General features: G+C 40.6%; 1 protein-coding gene across 1 annotated transcript in view; it reads left to right on the forward strand.

Moving 5' to 3' along the window:
* Positions 1-18,833, forward strand: part of ERC2 (ELKS/RAB6-interacting/CAST family member 2) — a 773,878-nt gene that overhangs the window by 493,626 nt on the left and 261,419 nt on the right. The gene's annotated exons all lie outside the window — the stretch shown is intronic.

The raw sequence follows: 18,833 nt of genomic DNA on the forward strand, positions 1-18,833 counted from the left end.
AGAGATGCCTTCACAGGCACTTCATAAGTGTGTATGTGTGAAATAACTAATAAGTATGTAGGTATATCAGTATATATGTTTATGTGAAATAAATGTAAGTAGCCTGTGTGCATGCAGGCTCAATCGCTTCTGTCATGTCCAGTTCTTTGCTACCCTATGGACTATATAGCCTGCCAGGCTCCTCTGGGGCAAAGGGCAGAAGAACAGGGCGATAGAGGATGAGATGGCACTGAGTCAATGAACATGAATTTAAGCAAACTCCAGGAAATAGTGAAGGCAGGGAAGCCTGGAGTGTTGCAGTCCATGGGGTTGCAAAAGCATCGACACAACTTAGTGACTGAAGAACAACATATGTGTATGTGTATCTTCTGATGTAAGAAATGCAGCATTTGCTGTGTTTTTTTGTGGTGAGAAGAGATGTTCGGAACTGCTGATGGAGAGTGGTGGTGACATGGCTTTGGGAAAACAGTCTTATATCTGGGTAGTGGTGCTTTTGTTGGTTTGTAGTAGAAGGTATATTCTGGTTAGCTCTAATAAGAAATTAGCAAGCAAAGTAAACCCAAGAACAGCAATGATAGTTTAGGGAAATAACATGAGTTTTGGAATATAACAGATTGGGATAGAACTCAGCTCTTTCAAATGGAAGAGTCCTCTAAGCATGTTGGTTAATGGCTCATCCTCAATTTTATTGTCTGTAATAGGAATGACAATATCTGCATCACAAAGTAGTTTTGAGGATTAAACATGTGCATTGCCTAGTCCAGAGAAATGCTAAGAAAATGCTTCCTTCTATAGCACACATACTGAGTGTTGGTGGCTGCTCTATGGGTTTTAGATGGGTTTCCCTGATAGCTCATTGGTAAAGAATCCGCCTGCAATGCAGGAGACCCTGGTTTGATTCCTGGGTCTGGAAGATCCGCTGGAGATGGGACAGGCTACCCACTCCAGCATTCTTGGGTTTCCCTTGTGGCTCAGCTGTTAAAGAATCCACCTACAAAATGGGAGACATGGGTTTGATCCCTGGGTTGGGAAGATCCCCTGGAGAAGGAAAGGCTACCCACTCCAATATTCTGGCCTGGAGAATTCCATGTTCTCTATAGTCCATGGGGTTGCAAAGAGCTGAATACAACTGAGTGACTTTCACTTTCACTTTAGATGGAAAAATATTCCTAAAAGTTGGGCCACTCTGCCTCGTGGAGATCCAGAAGCATTGCTCTCCAAATGGAAACTAGAAAGGAGATGAAAAACTAGATGCTCAGGATCTTCCTACATCCCTGCTAGTAAAGATCCTATGACAACTCTAGTATGGAGGACTGGATCTGTAAAAGAAAAAGATGGGATCAGGGAAGGGGAAGCATTAGAGGGAAGGTTGATGATCCTGTGGTCAGGAATCTGCAGGTAGGCTCTGGAGGAGGTCTAAGAGGTCACTGTGTTTCAGGAAACTTCCTGTAGCAGACAGAAGTCTAGGCTGGCTCTTGGTATTCTCTAATTGTCTTGGCTTGAGTAATCACGATCAAGTAGAAGACCTTTTCACAGTGGCAATTGAGAGAACAAGAGTGCATTGATTCACTGGAAGGATAGATGGGATGAAATCTATCCAAATATATACTATGAAGTGGCTGGGAGTGGTCCTAACTTATATAACAGAGCCAAGTCCTGCTCCATAAACTCAGGGAGTCAAGAAATGTCATATCTTTATATCTTTATTGCTTTTAAAGCAACTTAAACCCCAGACTTGAGGCACACAACCAATAGGGCAACAGCAGATGTATGATCCAACTGCCACCTCCAGAAGCCTTCAAACCTCTTGAGGTCTGAACTTTTCACCGTAGAACTGAGATAACCCAGGACTTCAGATAGGTTCCCTCTTCATGGTGTGAAGTCCCGGGGCATGGTGTTGAGGGTGTGTGGGCCTTCTTTCCAGGAGCTTTGTCCAGCACACAGTACGCTTTAACAGGTGTCACTGAGCAAAGGTGTCTGTTCCTATAGTAAGCCAGCCTAGATGTATGGCGAACCGAAGCCACTTTTACTGCTGTTTGCAGTTATTATTTTCCTAATCATTAAAATTACTATAAGGTGTTTATAGATCCCTTACTGTATGCCAGGCATTCTCCATGCCTTACCTTACTCTTATTTTTCCTTTGAGTGTAGTTTTACTATTCATATACTATTCTGTGGAGAAGGAAACAAGAAAAGTAATTCCCCTGTTGTAGGTCCTTCAGTGAAGAAATGGTTCATCTGCATTTTGACCCATGCAGTCAGGGCCCAAGTCATTCTGTCTCATTGTCACTCTGGATCTGTCACTAGAAGAAGCTACTAGAGCTAAGCCAGGGCCCTCCTGATTCAGCCTGGATGGCCTGTTGGTACTGCTTTTGTAAAGCGAAAGAAAGGCATTGTTCTGTTTTCAAGCAGAATCTCCAGGTTGGCTGGGGCTACAATTTCTTAAGGGGAAAGTGAAGGTCAACCATCTACACCTCCCAGGGAATATGAAGATGCTGAAGTACAGTGGAGAATGCCTTACCTTAGTACTCAACATGGAGAAGTTTCAAGAAGCCCTAACTGAGGAAACCTGGGGACCAGCTTAGTGGCAACCAGTCCTAACTGCTTTTATCTCAGCTGGCAATCCCCCATGACACTGAAGGTCGTAGACATGAGTGAGTGTGTGCAAGTCACTGAACTGCTCTGAGCAATAATTTCAATAATCTCACCTGCTATGCAGGGAAGACAGAGACATGGTTCCTGTTCCTCTTGTTCTTTAATGCTGTATCAGTCATTTCCAACTGATATCTTTGTTTTTTTAATTGCATGTTTAAAAATTAGGATGCTTGTAGTACAGAAGAAAATTTATATATTTTGTTAGCTATGCCTCTTCTCACTGAACATCCATAGCTTGCAGGGCAAACAAATGGTTATACTAATACTTGATTAGAATGAGTCTAAGGCTAAAAGGTATGTAGGTGAAAAATGTTTAAAGAGAAAAATTACATAGTAAGTAACAAAAATCAGTGAGATGATACACTAATGACTGAAGTTTGGGAAACTCTGGTTAACATTATTATTTCTCAGATTGTGTACCTCAGAGCAATAATTCAGCATTAAGATCTTGGGGGGAAAGGATTTGCATCAAATAAGTCTAATGAACATTGTACTATGCCCCTTTTTTGGAGATTTGCAGTTCAATTCAGTCGTTCACTCATGTCCAACTCTTTACAAACCCTTGGACTGCAGCATGCCAGGCACTCATACCCCTGACCAACTCCTGGAGCTTGCCCAAACACATGTCCATTGAGTTGGTGATGCAATCCAGCCATCTCATCCTCTGTTGTCCCCTTCTACTCCCGCTTTCAATCTTTCCCAACATCAGGGTCTTTCCCAAGGAGTCACTTCTTCGCATCAGGCAGCCAAAGTATTGGAGTTTCAGCATCAGTCCTTCCAGTGACTGATTTCCTTTAGGATTGACTGGTTTGAGCTCCTTGCAGTCCAAGAGACTCTCAAGAGTCTTCTCTAACACCACAGTTCAAAAGCATCAATACTTTGGTGCTCAGCTTTTTTTATAGTCCAACTCTCACATCCATATATGACTACTGGAAAAACCATAGCTTTGACCAGATGGACCTTTATTGGAAAAATAATGTCTGTGCTTTTTGATATGCTTTCTAGGCTAGTAGAGGTGATAGAATTCCAGCTGGGATATTTCAAATCCTAAAAGATGATGCTGTGAAAGTGCTGCACTCAATATGCCAGCAAATTTGGAAAATTCAGCAATGGCCACAGGACTGGAAAAGGTCAGGTTTCATTCCAATCCCAAAGAAAGGTGATGCCAAAGAATGTTCAAACTACCACATAATTGCACTCATCTCACACACTAGCAAAGTAATGCTCAAAATTCTCGAAGCCAGGCTTCAACCATACATGAACCATGAACTTCCAGATGTTCAAGCTGGATTTAAAAAAGACAGAGGAACCATAGATCAAATTGCCGGCATCGATTGGATCATTGAAAAAGCAAGAGAGTTCCAGAAAAACATCTACTTCTGCTTTACTGACTATGCCAAAGTCTTTGACTGTGTGGATCACAACAAACTGGAAAATTCTTCAAGAGATGGGAATACCAGACCACCTTTCCTGCCTCCTGAGAAATCTGTATGCAGGTCAGGAAGCAACAGTTAGAAGTGGACATGGAACAACAGACCGGTTCCAAATGGGGAAAGGAGTACATTAAGGCTGTATATTTTCGTCTTGCTTCAGTGCAGTTCAGTCGCTCAGTCGTGTCCGACTCTTGGCGACCCCATGAATCGCAGCACGCCAGGACTCCCTGTCCATCACCATCTCCCAGAGTTCACTCAGACTCACGTCCATCGAGTCCATGATGCCATCCAGCCATCTCATCCTGGGTCATCCCCTTCTCCTCCTGCCCCCAATCCCTCCCAGCATCAGAGTCTTTTCCAATGAGTCAACTCTTCCCATGAGGTGGCCAAAGTACTGGAGCTTCAGCTTTAGCATCATTCCTTCCAAAGAAATCCCAGGGTTGATCGCCTTCAGAATGGACTGGTTGGATCTCCTTGCAGTCCAAGGGACTCTCAAGAGTCTTCTCCAAAACCACAGTTCAAAGGCATCCATTCTTCGGCGCTCAGCCTTCTTCACAGTCCAACTCTCACATCCATACATGACTACTGGAAAAACCATAGCCTTGACTAGACGGACCTTAGTCGGCAAAGTAATGTCTCTGCTTTTGAACATACTATCTAGGTTGGTCATAACTTTTCTTCCAAGGAGTAAGCATCTTTTAATTTCATGGCTGCAGTCACCATCTGCAGTGATTTTGGAGCCCAAAAACTAAAGTCTGTCACTGTTTCTACTGTTTCCCCATCTATTTCCCATGAAGTGATGGGTCCAGATGCCATGATCTTCGTTTTCTGAATGTTGAGCTTTAAGCCAACTTTTTCACTCTCCTCTTCCACTTTCATCAAGAGGCTTTTTAGTTCCCCTTCACTTTCTGCCATAAGGGTTGTGTCATGTGCATATCTGAGGTTATTGATATTTCTCCCGGCAATCTTGATTCCAGCTTGTGCTTCTTCCAGTCCAGCGTTTCTCATAATGTACTCTGCATAGAAGTTAAATAAGCAGGGTGACAATATCCAGCCTTGACGTACTCCTTTTCCTATTTGGAACCAGTCTGTTGTTCAATGTCCAGTTCTAACTGTTGCTTCCTGACCTGCATAGAGGTTTCTCAAGAGGCAGGTCAGGTGGTCTGGTATTCCCATCTCTCAGAATTTTCCACAGTTTATTTTGATCCACACAGTCAAAGGCTTTGGCATAGTCAATAAAGCAGAAATAGATGTTTTTCTGGAACTCTCTTGCTCTTTTCCATGATTCAGCGGATGTTGGCAATTTGATCTCTGGTTCCTCTGCCTTTTCTAAAACCAGCTTGAACATCAGGGAGTTAACGGTTCACATATTGCTAAAGTCTGGCTTGGAGAATTTTGAGCATGACTTTACTAGCATGTGAGATGAGTGCAATTGTGTGGTAGTCTGAGCATTCTTTGGCATTGCCTTTCTTTGGAATTGGAATGAAAACTGACCTTTTCCAGTCCTGTGGCCACTGCTGAGTTTTCCAAATTTGCTGGCATAATGAGTGCAGCACTTTCACAGCATCATCTTTCAGGATTTGAAACAGCTCACCTGGAATTCCATCACTTCCACTAGCTTTGTTCATAGTGATGCTTTCTAAGGCCCACTTGACTTCACATTCCAAGATGTCTGGCTCTAGATTAATGATCACATCATCATGATTATTTAACTTATATGCAGAGTACATCATGCGAAATGCCAGGCTGCATGAAGCCAAAGCTGGAATCAAGATTTCTGGGAGAAATATCAATTACCCTCAGATATGCAGATGACACCACCCTTATGACAGAAAGCAAAAAGGAACTGAAGAGCATCTTGATGAAAGTGAAAGAATACTGTGAAAAAAAAGCTGACTTGAATCTCAACATTCAGAAAACAAAGATCACGGCATCTGTTCCCATCACTTCATGGCAAATAAATGGGGAAACAATGGAAACAGAAAGAGACTTAATTTTTTTTGGACTCCCAAATCACTGCAGATGGTGACTGCAGCCATGAAATTAACAGATGCTTCCTTCTTGGAAGAAAAGCTATGACCAACATAGACAACATATTAAAAAGCAGAGACATTACTTTGCCAACAAAGGTCCGTCTAGTCAAGGCTATGGTTTTTCCAGTAGTCATGTATGGATGTGAGAGTTGGACTCTAAAGAAGACTGAGCACTGAAGGACTGATGCTTCTGAACTGTGGTGTTGGAAAATATTCTCGAGAGTCCCTTGGACTGCAAGGAGATCCAACCAGTCCATCCTAAAGGAAATCAGTCCTGAATATTCATTGGAACGACTGATGCTGAAGCTGAAACTCCAATATTTGGCCACCTGATGCAAAGAGCTGACTCATTTGAAAAGACCTTGATGCTGGGAGGGATTGGGGGCAGGAGGAGCAGGGGATGACAGAGGACGAGATGGTTGTATGGCATCACTGATGCCATGGACATGAGATTGAGTAAGCTATGGGAATTGGTGTTGGACAGGGAAGCCTGGCATGCTGCACTCCATGGGGTCACAAAGAGTCAGACATGACTGAACGACTGAACTGAACTGAGGCTAGTCATAGCATTTCTTCCAAGGAGCAAGCATCTTTTAATTTCATGGCTACAGTCACCATCTGCAGTGATTTTGGAGCCCAAGAAAATAAAGTCTGTCACTGTTTCCATTGTTTCCCCATCTGTTTGTCATAAGTAATAGGACCGAATGCCATGATCTTCATTTTTTGAATGTTGATTTTAAACCAACTTTTTCACTCTCCTCTTTCACTTTCATCAAGAGACTCTTCAGTTCCTCTTTCTTCCTGCCATAAAGGTGGTGTCATCTGCATATCTGAGGTTATTGATATTTTTCCTGGCAATCTTGATTCCAGCTTGTGCTTCATCCAGTCCAGCATTTCTCATGATGTACTCTGCATATAAGTTAAATAAGCGGATTGTCAATATATAGCCTTGATGTACTCCTTTCCCCATTTGGAACCAGTCTGTTGTTCCATGTCCACTTCTAACTGTTTCTTCTTGACCTGCATACAGATTTCTCAGGAGGCAGAAAAGGTGGTCTGGTATTCCCATCTCTTGAAGAATTTTCCAGTTTGTTGTGATCCACACAGTCAAAGACTTTGGCATAGTCAATAAAGCAGAAGTAGATGTTTTTCTTGAAGTCTCTTGCTTTTTCAATGATCCAGTCGATATTGGCAATTTGATCTCTGGTTCCTCTGCCTTTTCTAAATCCAGCTTGAACATCTGGAAGTTTATGGTTCACATACTGTTGAAGCCTGACTTGGTGAATTTTGACCATTACTTTGCTAGCATGTAAAATGAGTGGTTGCTTGGTAGTTTGAACATTCTTTGGCATCACCTTTCTTTGGGATTGGAATGAAAACTGACCTTTTCCAGTCCTGTGGCCACTGGTGAGTTTTCCAAATTTGCTGGCATATTAAGTGCAGCACTTTCACAGCATCATCTTTTAGAATTTGAAATGGCTTGGCTGGAATTCCACCACCTCCACTAGCTTTATTCATAGTGATGCTTCCTAAGGCCCACTTGGCTGTGGACTCCAGGATGTCTGGCTCTAGGTGCGTGATCACACCATCGTGGCTATATGGATCATATACAGCTTTTTTTGTATAGTTTTTCTGTGTATTCTTGCCACTTTTCTTAATATCATCTGCTTCTGTTAAGTCCATACCATTTCTGTCCTTTATTATGCCCATCTTTGCATGAAATGTTCCCTTGGTGTCTCTAAAATTCTTGAAGAGATCTCTAGTCTGTCCCAGTCTGTTGTTTTCCTCTATTTCTTTGCATTGATCACGAAGGAGGTCTTTCTTATGTCTCCTTGCTATTCTTTGGTCCTGTGCATTCAGATGGGCATATCTTTCCTTTTCTCCTTTGCCTTTTGCTTCTCTTCGTTTCTCAGCTATTTGTAAGGCCTCCTCAGACAACCATTTCGCCTTTTTGCATTTCTTTTTCTTTAGTATTGTCTTGATCACTGCCTCCTGTATGAACCTTGTCCATAGTTCTTCAGGCACTCTGTCTATCAGATCTTATTACTTGTATTCACAGTGTACTTTTTTGTTTGTTTGTTTTTATTTTTATTTATTTATTTTTTAAATTAATTTTTTAAATTTAATTTTAAAATCTTTAATTCTTACATGTGTTCCCAAACATGAACCCCCCTCCCACCTCCCTCCCCATAACATCTCTGTGGGTCATCCCCATGCACCAGCCCCAAGCATGCTGTATCCTGTGTCAGACATAGACTGGCGATTCAATTCTTACATGATAGTATACATGATAGAATGCCATTCTCCCAAATCATCCCACCCTCTCCCTCTCCCTCTGAGTCCAAAAGTCCATTATACACCGCTGTGTCTTTTTTCCTGTCTTGCATACAGGGTCGTCATTGCTATCTTTCTAAATTCCATATATATGTGTTAGTATACTGTATTGGTGTTTTTCTTTCTGGCTTACTTCACTCTGTATAATTGGCTCCAGTTTCATCCATCTCATCAGAACTGATTCAAGTGTATTCTTTTTAACGGCTGAGTAATACTCCATTGTGTACATGTACCAAAGCTTTCTTATCCATTCATCTGCTGATGGACATCTAGGTTGTTTAAAATAGTAAAGGCTCTGAAAAGTCCTGCAGCATCAGAAGGTAGTTCATATCTATTTATGTCATCAAGGCTTATTGAAGCCTGCCTTTCTTTTCTTGTTTTCTGTTTTTGTTTTGTTAACAGTTATTAACATCTTCCAGAGTTAGTACTGCCAGAACACTCTCTGTAAATCACCAAGTGAAGAAAAACATCACCAAGTGAAACTGAAATAGGTGGGGCATTACAGTGATTCATTTTGGAAGTGGTTAGGTGTGTTGAGGCAGTTGTGTGGGAAGTGGTTTGTTCTGTCTTCTCATACAACTGGAGGGAAGTGGCCTGCACTCTCTTTGATGATAATTCTGCCATTTGGATATCCCTCATTGATTTTCACTTTGTCCACTACTCACCACTGATTCTGTTTTACTCATTGACATTAGACTAAGAGTTACAAGAGGTTTGAGTTATGAGAAGAGTGGAAAGGACATGCATTTACTTTTCAGGGGGTTGTCATGGAGATAAATACTTGGGAAAGTATAAGGATGCGTAAATTTCCATAACCCGTTATTGGCCATAAGTTAGGCCTTCCAAATGCCTTAGGTTACATTGGTGATAATGTTTTGGAAGAAGTTTGGGAAATGGAAAAAATAAGTCTGTTGGGTAGATACTGAAGTAAGTAGTCCCCAAGAAATATCTGAAATTAGCAATAAAAAGATTGGGAAACCATTCAAAAGATTAGCACAAACAAAATAAAGGTTTAAAAAGTTAATAAAATTAGCATGCAATTTGAATATTGGTTAATGTCCAAATATCTGCTGTCCAATATGGTAGTTACTAGCCACATGTAACTATTTACATTTAAATTAACTAAGATTAAATAATCTTGAAAAGTCAATTTTATAGTTTTAGTAGCTGCACTTTAGCTATTCAGCAGCCGCATATGACAAGTGGCTACTGTATTTCTTCCACAACTGGAAGAAATTCTGCTGGGTAGCACATGAGGTAGAGAGAATTCTGATATGGCCCCCATGATCTCTGTCCCCTGGTTTGCACACTCTTGAATAACCCCCTCCACTTGAGTGTGGGTAAGGCCTGTGACCTATATGTAGCTAAATAGAATATGGCAAAAGTAATGGATGCCACGTCTTTGAATAGGTATGTTATACGGCAGAGATGATGGGATATCACTCCTGTTGTAAGACTCTTCCTTAGCAGATTGGAGAGAGAGATTCTCCTGCTGGCCTCAGAGAACCACACAGCCATGTGACCTGGCTGTGCAGAGTGCCACATGGCAAGGGACCATAACAGCCATGTGGACAGCGGACAGCCTCCAGCTCCAGCCCGCTGCCAGTGAAGAGCTGAGAACCTCATTCCTACAGCTGCAAAGAAAGGAATTTTTCCAATAACCTGAATGAGCCTGGAAGTACGGTCTTCTCCGTTTAAGCCTGCAAATGAGAAATGCAGTCTGGCTAACATCTTGATTTCAGCCTGGTGAAACCAGGAGCACAGGGACCAGTCACGCTGTGCCTGGACTTCTGACTCACAGAAGCTGTGAGATAATAAATAAGTGTTTGTTTTAGGCTGCTAAATTTGTGGTAATTTGTTAGGCAGCAGGGGAAAACTGATTTGGTGTTAGTCTAAACTATCTTTGGGAAGTTCTGATAAGCCATGCCTCAGATGGTCCAGATCTTAAAGAGAGTATAACTTACTTATTGAGTCTGGTGCTTTGCCTTCCTGTTAGGTAAAAGAAAAGAAAGGATTGTATCTCTCAAAATAGATATATGTATATCTATATATATATAGATACAGATATATTTAGATCTAGCCAGAATCACCCATTTACTTTTATGGCAAAGCTCTCATAATAATGTATAATAATATAGCATACTAGATGAGACCGTGAGCTTAGGCATCATAGAAATGATGGCTCGGATTATGGATCCTCTGCTTATTAACTATATTATATTGGGTCAGTACTTAACCTCTCTAAGCCTCCTTTTCTTTATCTGTAAAAGGATGTTGTTTTAACTGAAATTATATTTTTATAGTGCACAGTACCTGGCACATACTATGACATCTGGAAACAGAGGGCAGTTTTATTATTTAGTGATATTTTAACATTGATTTCTGATAGGAAGTAATATAAACTCTAACACATTATTCCTGTACTCTAGTTTGGAAAATCAGCATAAAAGATTTTTATCTTCTTATGCCTTCACTCTATTTTATGTCTGGGCTTCTATAGGCCAATTCCAGGTTGAATGCAATAAAAATAGGTCTTGCATACATGAAGTGCCCCTGTGCTCATAGGTTGCTTTGGCTGTATATTGTCTGGGCAAATCGCCCCCAACCTCTGGCCAGACTGTGGAATGTTGGTTTCCTCAGACATTAGCCCCCTGGGGGTCAATTTTCACAGTTTCCATATGTTTTTATATTACCCCAAACTGTAAATACAACTGACACCCTACCAAATTGGCCCTAATGTTCCTATGTCTAATGGTGGAGTTGGAGGCTTTTATAAAAAACAATGCTCTGTGGAATTGTGGCAATTATACAAACGTTTTGTTTTTAAAGTGTTCAGATTCCTTTTTTTTTTTTTTCAATTTGGAAAGAACTAAATGATGTGCAAGGAGAAAATTGGAAGGAACAAGGCAGGAGTTTTAATCTTAGGTCTGGATCTTTCCTTGGTTTTGCACTCGTGGTCCCAGAAGTTCTGTCCTGTGGTCTGTTACCTGTTATCTGCAGTTGTCCTTGGTCCTTTGTGTTTCTCTTACTTTCCATTTTTGTTGAGCTTCTACTTTCATCGTCGCTTATTTTATCATCTCCCAATTCTTAATCTCGATTTAAGTTTGTTTGTATGGGAGGAAGGGCCAAGCTCTTTATGAGGCAGTGAAGTCCCAGAATATGAAATACACTAAATATTTCTACTTGTGGAGGTAGACTCATGCATAAAAGCTAATCATTTGTTCAAAAATGGTCACATTGAGGTTAACGGGTCCAGAGACCGGAAATTAATGGGAAATTGCATGGTGTCCTTGTTGGTTTTGTGTTCAGCTTCCTAGCTGGGTCTTTATTTCAGTAACTATCACTGCCCGCATTAAGTCTAAAGCTGTTAAGCTCCCACCTTCCATTCCAGAGCTCCCCTGGCTGAAAGCTAATATTCTTGGGTAATTACCTCATACGTATCTAGTTCTCTAACAGTCAACCAAGTTGCTTCTCAGCATCCTGTGAAGTTTGGAGTGGTGTACCTTAAAGTAGCTGAACTATGGAACAGAGAATATATCCTGAGCATGTCTGTTTCTCCTCCCTAGAGCTTTCTGGGGCTGCTTGAGAGAGGAGAAAGTGAGACAGTGGTGTGAAGGAGTTCTGCAACATTCTCCACAGTTGGTTGGCACAGCACAGATATTAAGGGGCTGGGGGTAGCCTCTGGGCCAGAATGATTCAGAATTCTGCCTCTGCTGCTCAATTATTCTGTAACTTTCAGCTGTAAGAATAACCAAAAGACTTTTGATTAATAGGGTTGTGAGGATTAAGTGAGCTAGTGTATGTAAAGTGCCTAGAGCACATCATGGGATGTGAGCATTTGCTGCTGTGATTGTCATTACCTGGCTTCAGCAACTTGTGGCTCATGGGCCAAATTCAGCCCTGCCACCTGTTCTTATAAATAAAGTTTTATTCATGTACAGTCACACCCATTTGGGTACATGTTATCTGTGACTGATTTCATGCTACAATGACAAAATTGAGACACAGTTGAATACTGTTTACAAAGGTTGCATAGCTCCAAAAGCATAAGTTATTGACTATATATAGCCTTTTATGGAAAAAAAGTTTGCTGATCCCTATTTTTAGTCTTTAGAAAGCTTTTCTAAGCAGCATAAATGAGAACAAGCCATCAGCCTGCTGTGAACTGTGTAGATTTTTTTTAAGTATCTATTGAATATAAATTAAGAAAGAAAAACAAGGCTTATTTCTTTTGGACTCAACCTTTTAGACTTTCAGTTTAATTTCAAGAATGACTATAGGTATGAGAACTCTAGGTTGTTACTGTGTTTTTACCAGCCCTGTTACATTCATTGGTCCAGTTTTATTTTATTTCTTTTTACTTTATCTGAGTTTCATTTCATTGACAATAAACTGATATTCATCATATGAGACTGAATTCTTCTTTGTAGAAGAATTCTTATTCTCAGACCTGCACGACCAGCCCATGCCCTCTGGGTCACCATACCTACCTGGGAGACCAAGTGATAAGAAATTTATTTAGTAGTAAGAGCAAATAGAAAGAGCCAAGCTTCTTAGGTAATCATATGACTCTTACAATGGTATTGTATAGTCTGCTTGATGGAAGAGTGCCTTATTAATAGATGCCCATGGATTGAACATTGACTTCTGAAGCAGGTGAAAAAAAGGCCTTGCCTTTTCTGTTTGTTTCCTCTGATGACAGTCCTACCGAGTACATCTAGAGGAGGGTGAGGAGGTATCAGAGAGGGTTGCCTCTCTCTGCTCTCTATCCCTGGGGTCTTCTCTAACAGGCCCCCATCATCTCTTGTCTGGAGCTTAGGCTGTCAGTCACTGGGCTCCATTCATACTTAAGGCAGTGCTCCTTTGATACTTTGGGTGAGGAGATTCTGCAGGGCTGGAATAAAGGAGAACAGTTGAAAGAGGTCATCCCTTTGAAACCTCCCCTACATGAAATATCTATAGAAAAACAAACCCTTCTCTGCTAATTGTGACCATTTTCTGCTCTGTAACCTCTTCTCTAGGTTTTCTTGGCTCTTGTTGGCAAATGAGGTGAGGGAAATAGATACACACTTTAGAAGAGTGTTATTTGGGTCAGAGGGTTCAGGCTAGCATTTATAAATTATCCACTATGTTCAAGGAACTGTTGTAGGAACATTAGGCTTATGAAATCATTTAATGCCTCTCACCCCCCATGAGATAATTTGCCCAGAGTCACACACTTTGTAAGTGTCGCCTCTGTGATGAGAATACAGCCAATCTGGCAGCTAAGTCATTGGTCTTGGGCATCTTACTATCTTGTTTCTTGACCTGCTTTGTCTCAAATGATTCACTCATTTCTTCAGACTGAATGAGGAATAGACATACAGAATCTTCTCCTCCAAGGAGAATTTTGCTGGTGGAGTCTGATACTCTAAGGTGAAAAGTTAGGACTCTCATTGTCTCTGGGAAGCTCCACTTCTCAAGTTTTCAAATCTGAACACCCCCTTGCCTTTAACCCTTCTTTCTTTAGCAATATTATCAGGTTCATGGTATACCTGATAATCCTAGTACATGATAAATTATGTCAGTCTAAGTTATGTTGGCATCATGTGCTTTAACTGAGGTGTCCTTATCTCTGGGTCCTCATGCAACCCCAGATACCACAGGAGAGGCAGGAACAGAGAAGAGCGAGATGGGAGGGTATTCACCGCCAGGGAATGAAGGGAGAAAGGACTGCAGGTAAGGAGGGGAGGGGGAGTCTACTGAGGAGGGAAGCCAAGGAGGGAGCATGAGAAGATAGTGGGCATCCTGCTGGAGGGTTTTGGTAAGGACCTAGGCAGTCATCGATGCTCCTGGCCCAACTGGTAGGCTGCTCTTGAGTAGAGGCTGCAGAATGCAAAGTTCAAGACGTCTGGCTCATTCTGGAACTAAGTCCTAAAACCTTGATCCTACTTGTTGCCTTCTGTTGGGAGGAGAGTAAGATTCAAGTAGCCAGAGCTGGCCAGATACTTTTTTTTTTTTTTTTAAGGAAGGAATATCATGCTCATGATATTCAGCACATTTGTGCATGCTCTAAAAATATCTTTAGAATATTTCCGACAGCTTTCTAAAATTTATAACTATGCTGAAGTACTGAATGGTATTTACAAGCTTTTTTTAAAAATGAGATCATCTCAGTGGTTAAAAGTAAAAACTTTTATTATGGGAAATTCAGCATGCAGTACTCATCGTCAGCTTCCATTGTGTGTGTGTGTGGCCCATCTACTTGTGCAGTCACTTCAGGACCCCAGCTCACTTACCCAGGCTTGTCGTGACCTTCCTGCGACACTTCTATTAGGGTAAGGTTTCGGGAATGTAACTTATCTTATTATTAAGGAAATCACAAGTAGAAGCTAAATGTATGACAAAAGGGGTGTAATAATGCATTCCAAAGTCCATTGTCTGAAGTATTTGGAATCCCTGCTATTCTGGTGAGGGGAGCAAGACACTAAATATGTGTTCACAATATTGCACAGGGCATCATTATATTCATATTGTAAACTAAGTGTGAGAGAGAGGGAACATCCTGTAGTCTGTCTAAGCATTTTGCCTATGCAAATTCATCAACTCTTCTCAACAACTCTGAGTTACACACAATTATTCCCATTTCATGTGTGAAGTACAGAGAAGTTAAGAAATTTGCCTATGGCCACATAGCTATAAACTACTAGACTTCCAATGGGAACCCAGGCAGTCTGGCTCCAGAGTTTATAGTACTAGTCCTTGCACTGCAGCTGCTCCTGGAAGATTCATTTAACTCAGAAAGTATCTTCCATTGTGGTTGTACCATTTTACACTTCAAGTTAAACCTGCGTCTAGTTACTTATCCAAGAGAGGAAAATATATGTCCACGGTGGGTGGGCGGGGGTGGGGTGGGGGTGGGGGAAGCTTGTATAGTAATGTTCATTGCAATCTTATTCTTTAAAAAAAAATCAGAAACAACCCAAATGCCCACTTAACAAGGGAATAGCTAAATAAACTGTGGTATATTCATAGTAATGGAATAGTATTCAGCAATAAAATGGAACTTACATACAACATTTTGAGTGATATCAAAAATCCTACAATGAGTCAGAGAAGTCAGACACAAAAGAGCATATACCATATGATTCTTTGAAGTTCAACAATAGACAAAACAAATACATGTAGATAGAAGTCAGAGTAGAGATTACTTTGTCACAGAGGGAAGGAAGGAACATGAGGCTAGGGGATGGCAAAGTTCTGGTCAAAAATCATTGACTTGTGCGCTTAGTATCTGTACCTGTCCTTATCTGTATTTATACCTCACTTAAACACATACACACAAATACACTAGGATGTGAGAGCTCCCGCTTCTTCAATCTCAGTACCTTCTTCATTGATAACTGTTGTTTACAGACTGGGGTGGAGTTTCCAGGAGTATATATACAGGCCATTTCCATATGAGTGCCTGTAAACATCCCAATAGGCTTTTATATTTTAACATAAGTAGGATCAGACTATATGTATTATTCTGCAAACTGCTTTCTGTTTTTGGTTAACAATATGTCTTGAAAATTTTTTCCACATCCATACTTCAATTTTGCCTGAATGTCTTTAGCTAGCTTGGGATTCTATAACAAGGATGTACTTGATTTCTTCAGCTAGTTTCCTTCTGATGGACAGTTCAGTTCAGTCGCTCAGTTGTGTCTGATTCTCTGCAACCCCATGGACTGCAGCACGCCAGGCCTCCCTGTCCATCACCAACTCCTGGAGTTCACCCAAACTCATGTCCCTTGAGTCGATGATACCATCCAACCATCTCATACTCTGTCGTCCCCTTCTCCTCATGCCTTCAATCTTTCCCAGCATCAGGGTCTTTTCCAATGAGTCAGTTCTTCACATAGGTGGCCAAAGTATTGGAGTTTCAGCTTCAGCATCAGTCCTTCCAGTGAATGTTCAGGGTTGATTTCCTCTCTGATTGACTGGTTGGATCTCCTTGCAGTGCAAGGGACTCTCAAGAGTCTTCTCCATCACCACATAGTTCAAAAGCATCTGATGGACAGTTAGGCATTTATCAAATTTTCATGTTTACAAAACTACGAAAATTGTTGTACCCATATATCTGTGCACACATGCAAGCATTTTTGAAGGCCACTTGCCTAGAAATGGGTTTGCTGGGGCAAAAGGTATGTACCCTTCAGTGGATACTTACAAACTGGTTTTTAAAAATGCTTTTTAATTGAATTTGTGACATATGACAGAGCTGGATTCCTGAATCCTCTCCAACAATGAATGTTATCAATGTAAAGATTTTGAGAACAAGTGGATTAAAAAATGACAGACATTGTTTCTGTGGAGATTTTAAAAGAAGGAAGCTTTCTTTTAGTTTATATGCAAAAATACACATACTCTTAAAGAAACATATGCATGTCCTGCCCTATATTCTGGGCTATGTCATAATAGAGAACAGTTTCCTTTCCTTTGGGAAGAATGAAAAAGAAGAGAGATGCTAAGCCCTGACAGTCTGATAAGTGGGAAAAATATGGTATTAAAGGGAGGAGAACTTAAAATCCTAAAAGTTTAAATAAATGAAAGAGATCTCACACCTGGTGAAAGTAGTATTTACTTTGAGTGTCAGAGAAGGTCTAAGGTTTTTGAAAGTATTTCACATGGTTTCTAAATTCAAACATTATTACTGTATCAATTAAATATATATTAACATAGAGAAGTGACAATGATATCAATGCAAGCATTCATTCAGTCAAATGAGTATTTTTGAAAGTATGATGCTCTCTCAACAGCAAGCTAGAGAATACTTTTATTTTAATTGGATGGACTATTTTAGTGAGAATAGCACTGCTTCAAGAACTATGTGGGAGTTTCTTAACAGTGCAAATGATGTTTGCAATAATAATCTATTGTATTTAACTGTGGTACTTGCAGGGGAAATATTTAGCAATTAATTCTATATAAGTGTGGATTTTAAAGTAATAAAAAAGTATTTGGTTATAAAGATGTTCTCTAATTGAACAGTCTCACTAGTGTTATGGACCTCTCCATCGCATTCTGTTACTGATCTTACTTCCTATGCAACAAGAAAATGTGCTTCCCCTGGCTTAGTGTGAACTTTGAAACCTCTATATTCTTGTTCAATTAGGAAGCAAGAGGTCGTTCTTAACACCTACATAGTAACCAAAAGACAGTCTTCTAAAAGTAGATAGTTCATAGCTTCATAGGTATGTAATACTATATTCACTAAAAATGAGAAATATCAGACAGTGGTTATCCAGTCTAAATAATGAGTAAAGGGATGATTATTCCACCTCACCTTTTATCCCCTTAATACGTGCCACCAGGAGTATTTAAATCACTGCTTCAGTTGGTTCTGTAAATATTTGTAAAGAGCCAAAGTGTTCAGAATATTTTTATTAGCAAGATTTCTAATAGATTTCTCAGCTTAATAAACAATTCTCTTGAACTTAATTTTCTTGGCATTGGAGGGTGTAGGGGAGTATATAATTTCATAAGGACTAGAAATAAGGGGTTTTTGTTGAGCGGGGCTACCACCTGGTTATTGTTTCATCTGGACATGTTTACTGTTTATCATCTAATTCTCATCTCATCCATAAGTTTGCAAGAGCAGTGGTTCTCAATACCCTTCTGTTGGAAGTCAGGGCTCAGTAACAGTGGCTGACTCAGCAGTGCTGGGGAGAGGTCACAGAAGGATTACCGGGGACCCCCAAGTGACTCTGCTCCAGGGCTCTCCTCTTTTGGAATCACTGCTCCTGAGCGCTCTGTACTGCCCTCCTGTCTCCTCACGCGTTGGATTAGATTTATGGGAGCTGCTGTCGACATGGTTGCCTTAATCTGTGGAATGTTTTGCTAAATGCTGCTGGTGAAATAGTCCACATGAAGTCTGTAACTCCCTCCAACATACACACCTTTTTTTTTTTTTTTTAAGAAAACTGTCTTCTATCCTTAGTCTTTTATTCACTTGATCGCTTTATGATTTTCACTTTGAAATCCTACAGATTCATTAAGAACCTTTATTCCAACCACTCAGGCTTTATTTAACACGGTGATTAGCCAAAGTGTTACTCTGCTTGAGCTAAGTGATGACAGTGTATTTGATTGGAGCCTTGTAATTATTATTTTAAAATCAAAGTAATAGATTATGATTTCAAAATAGGAACATGATCCAAAAGAATAATAGTAATTAGAACAGCAGCCACTTAGAAGAAGGTAAATGCCCTCCTCACAGACCACAGGGCCCTCTGTGTGGCCTGAGTCCCGCCTACCTTTGCAGCTCCATTTCCTATCTTACTTCTTCCCCAACCCTGGACCTTCCTGCTCCCTGTCCCTCTGTCTTGCCTGGACTAGCTTCACTATAGCCTTCCAG

The sequence above is a fragment of the Capricornis sumatraensis genome, chromosome 10 (assembly GCF_032405125.1).
Source record: "Capricornis sumatraensis isolate serow.1 chromosome 10, serow.2, whole genome shotgun sequence".
NCBI lineage: Eukaryota > Metazoa > Chordata > Mammalia > Artiodactyla > Bovidae > Capricornis > Capricornis sumatraensis.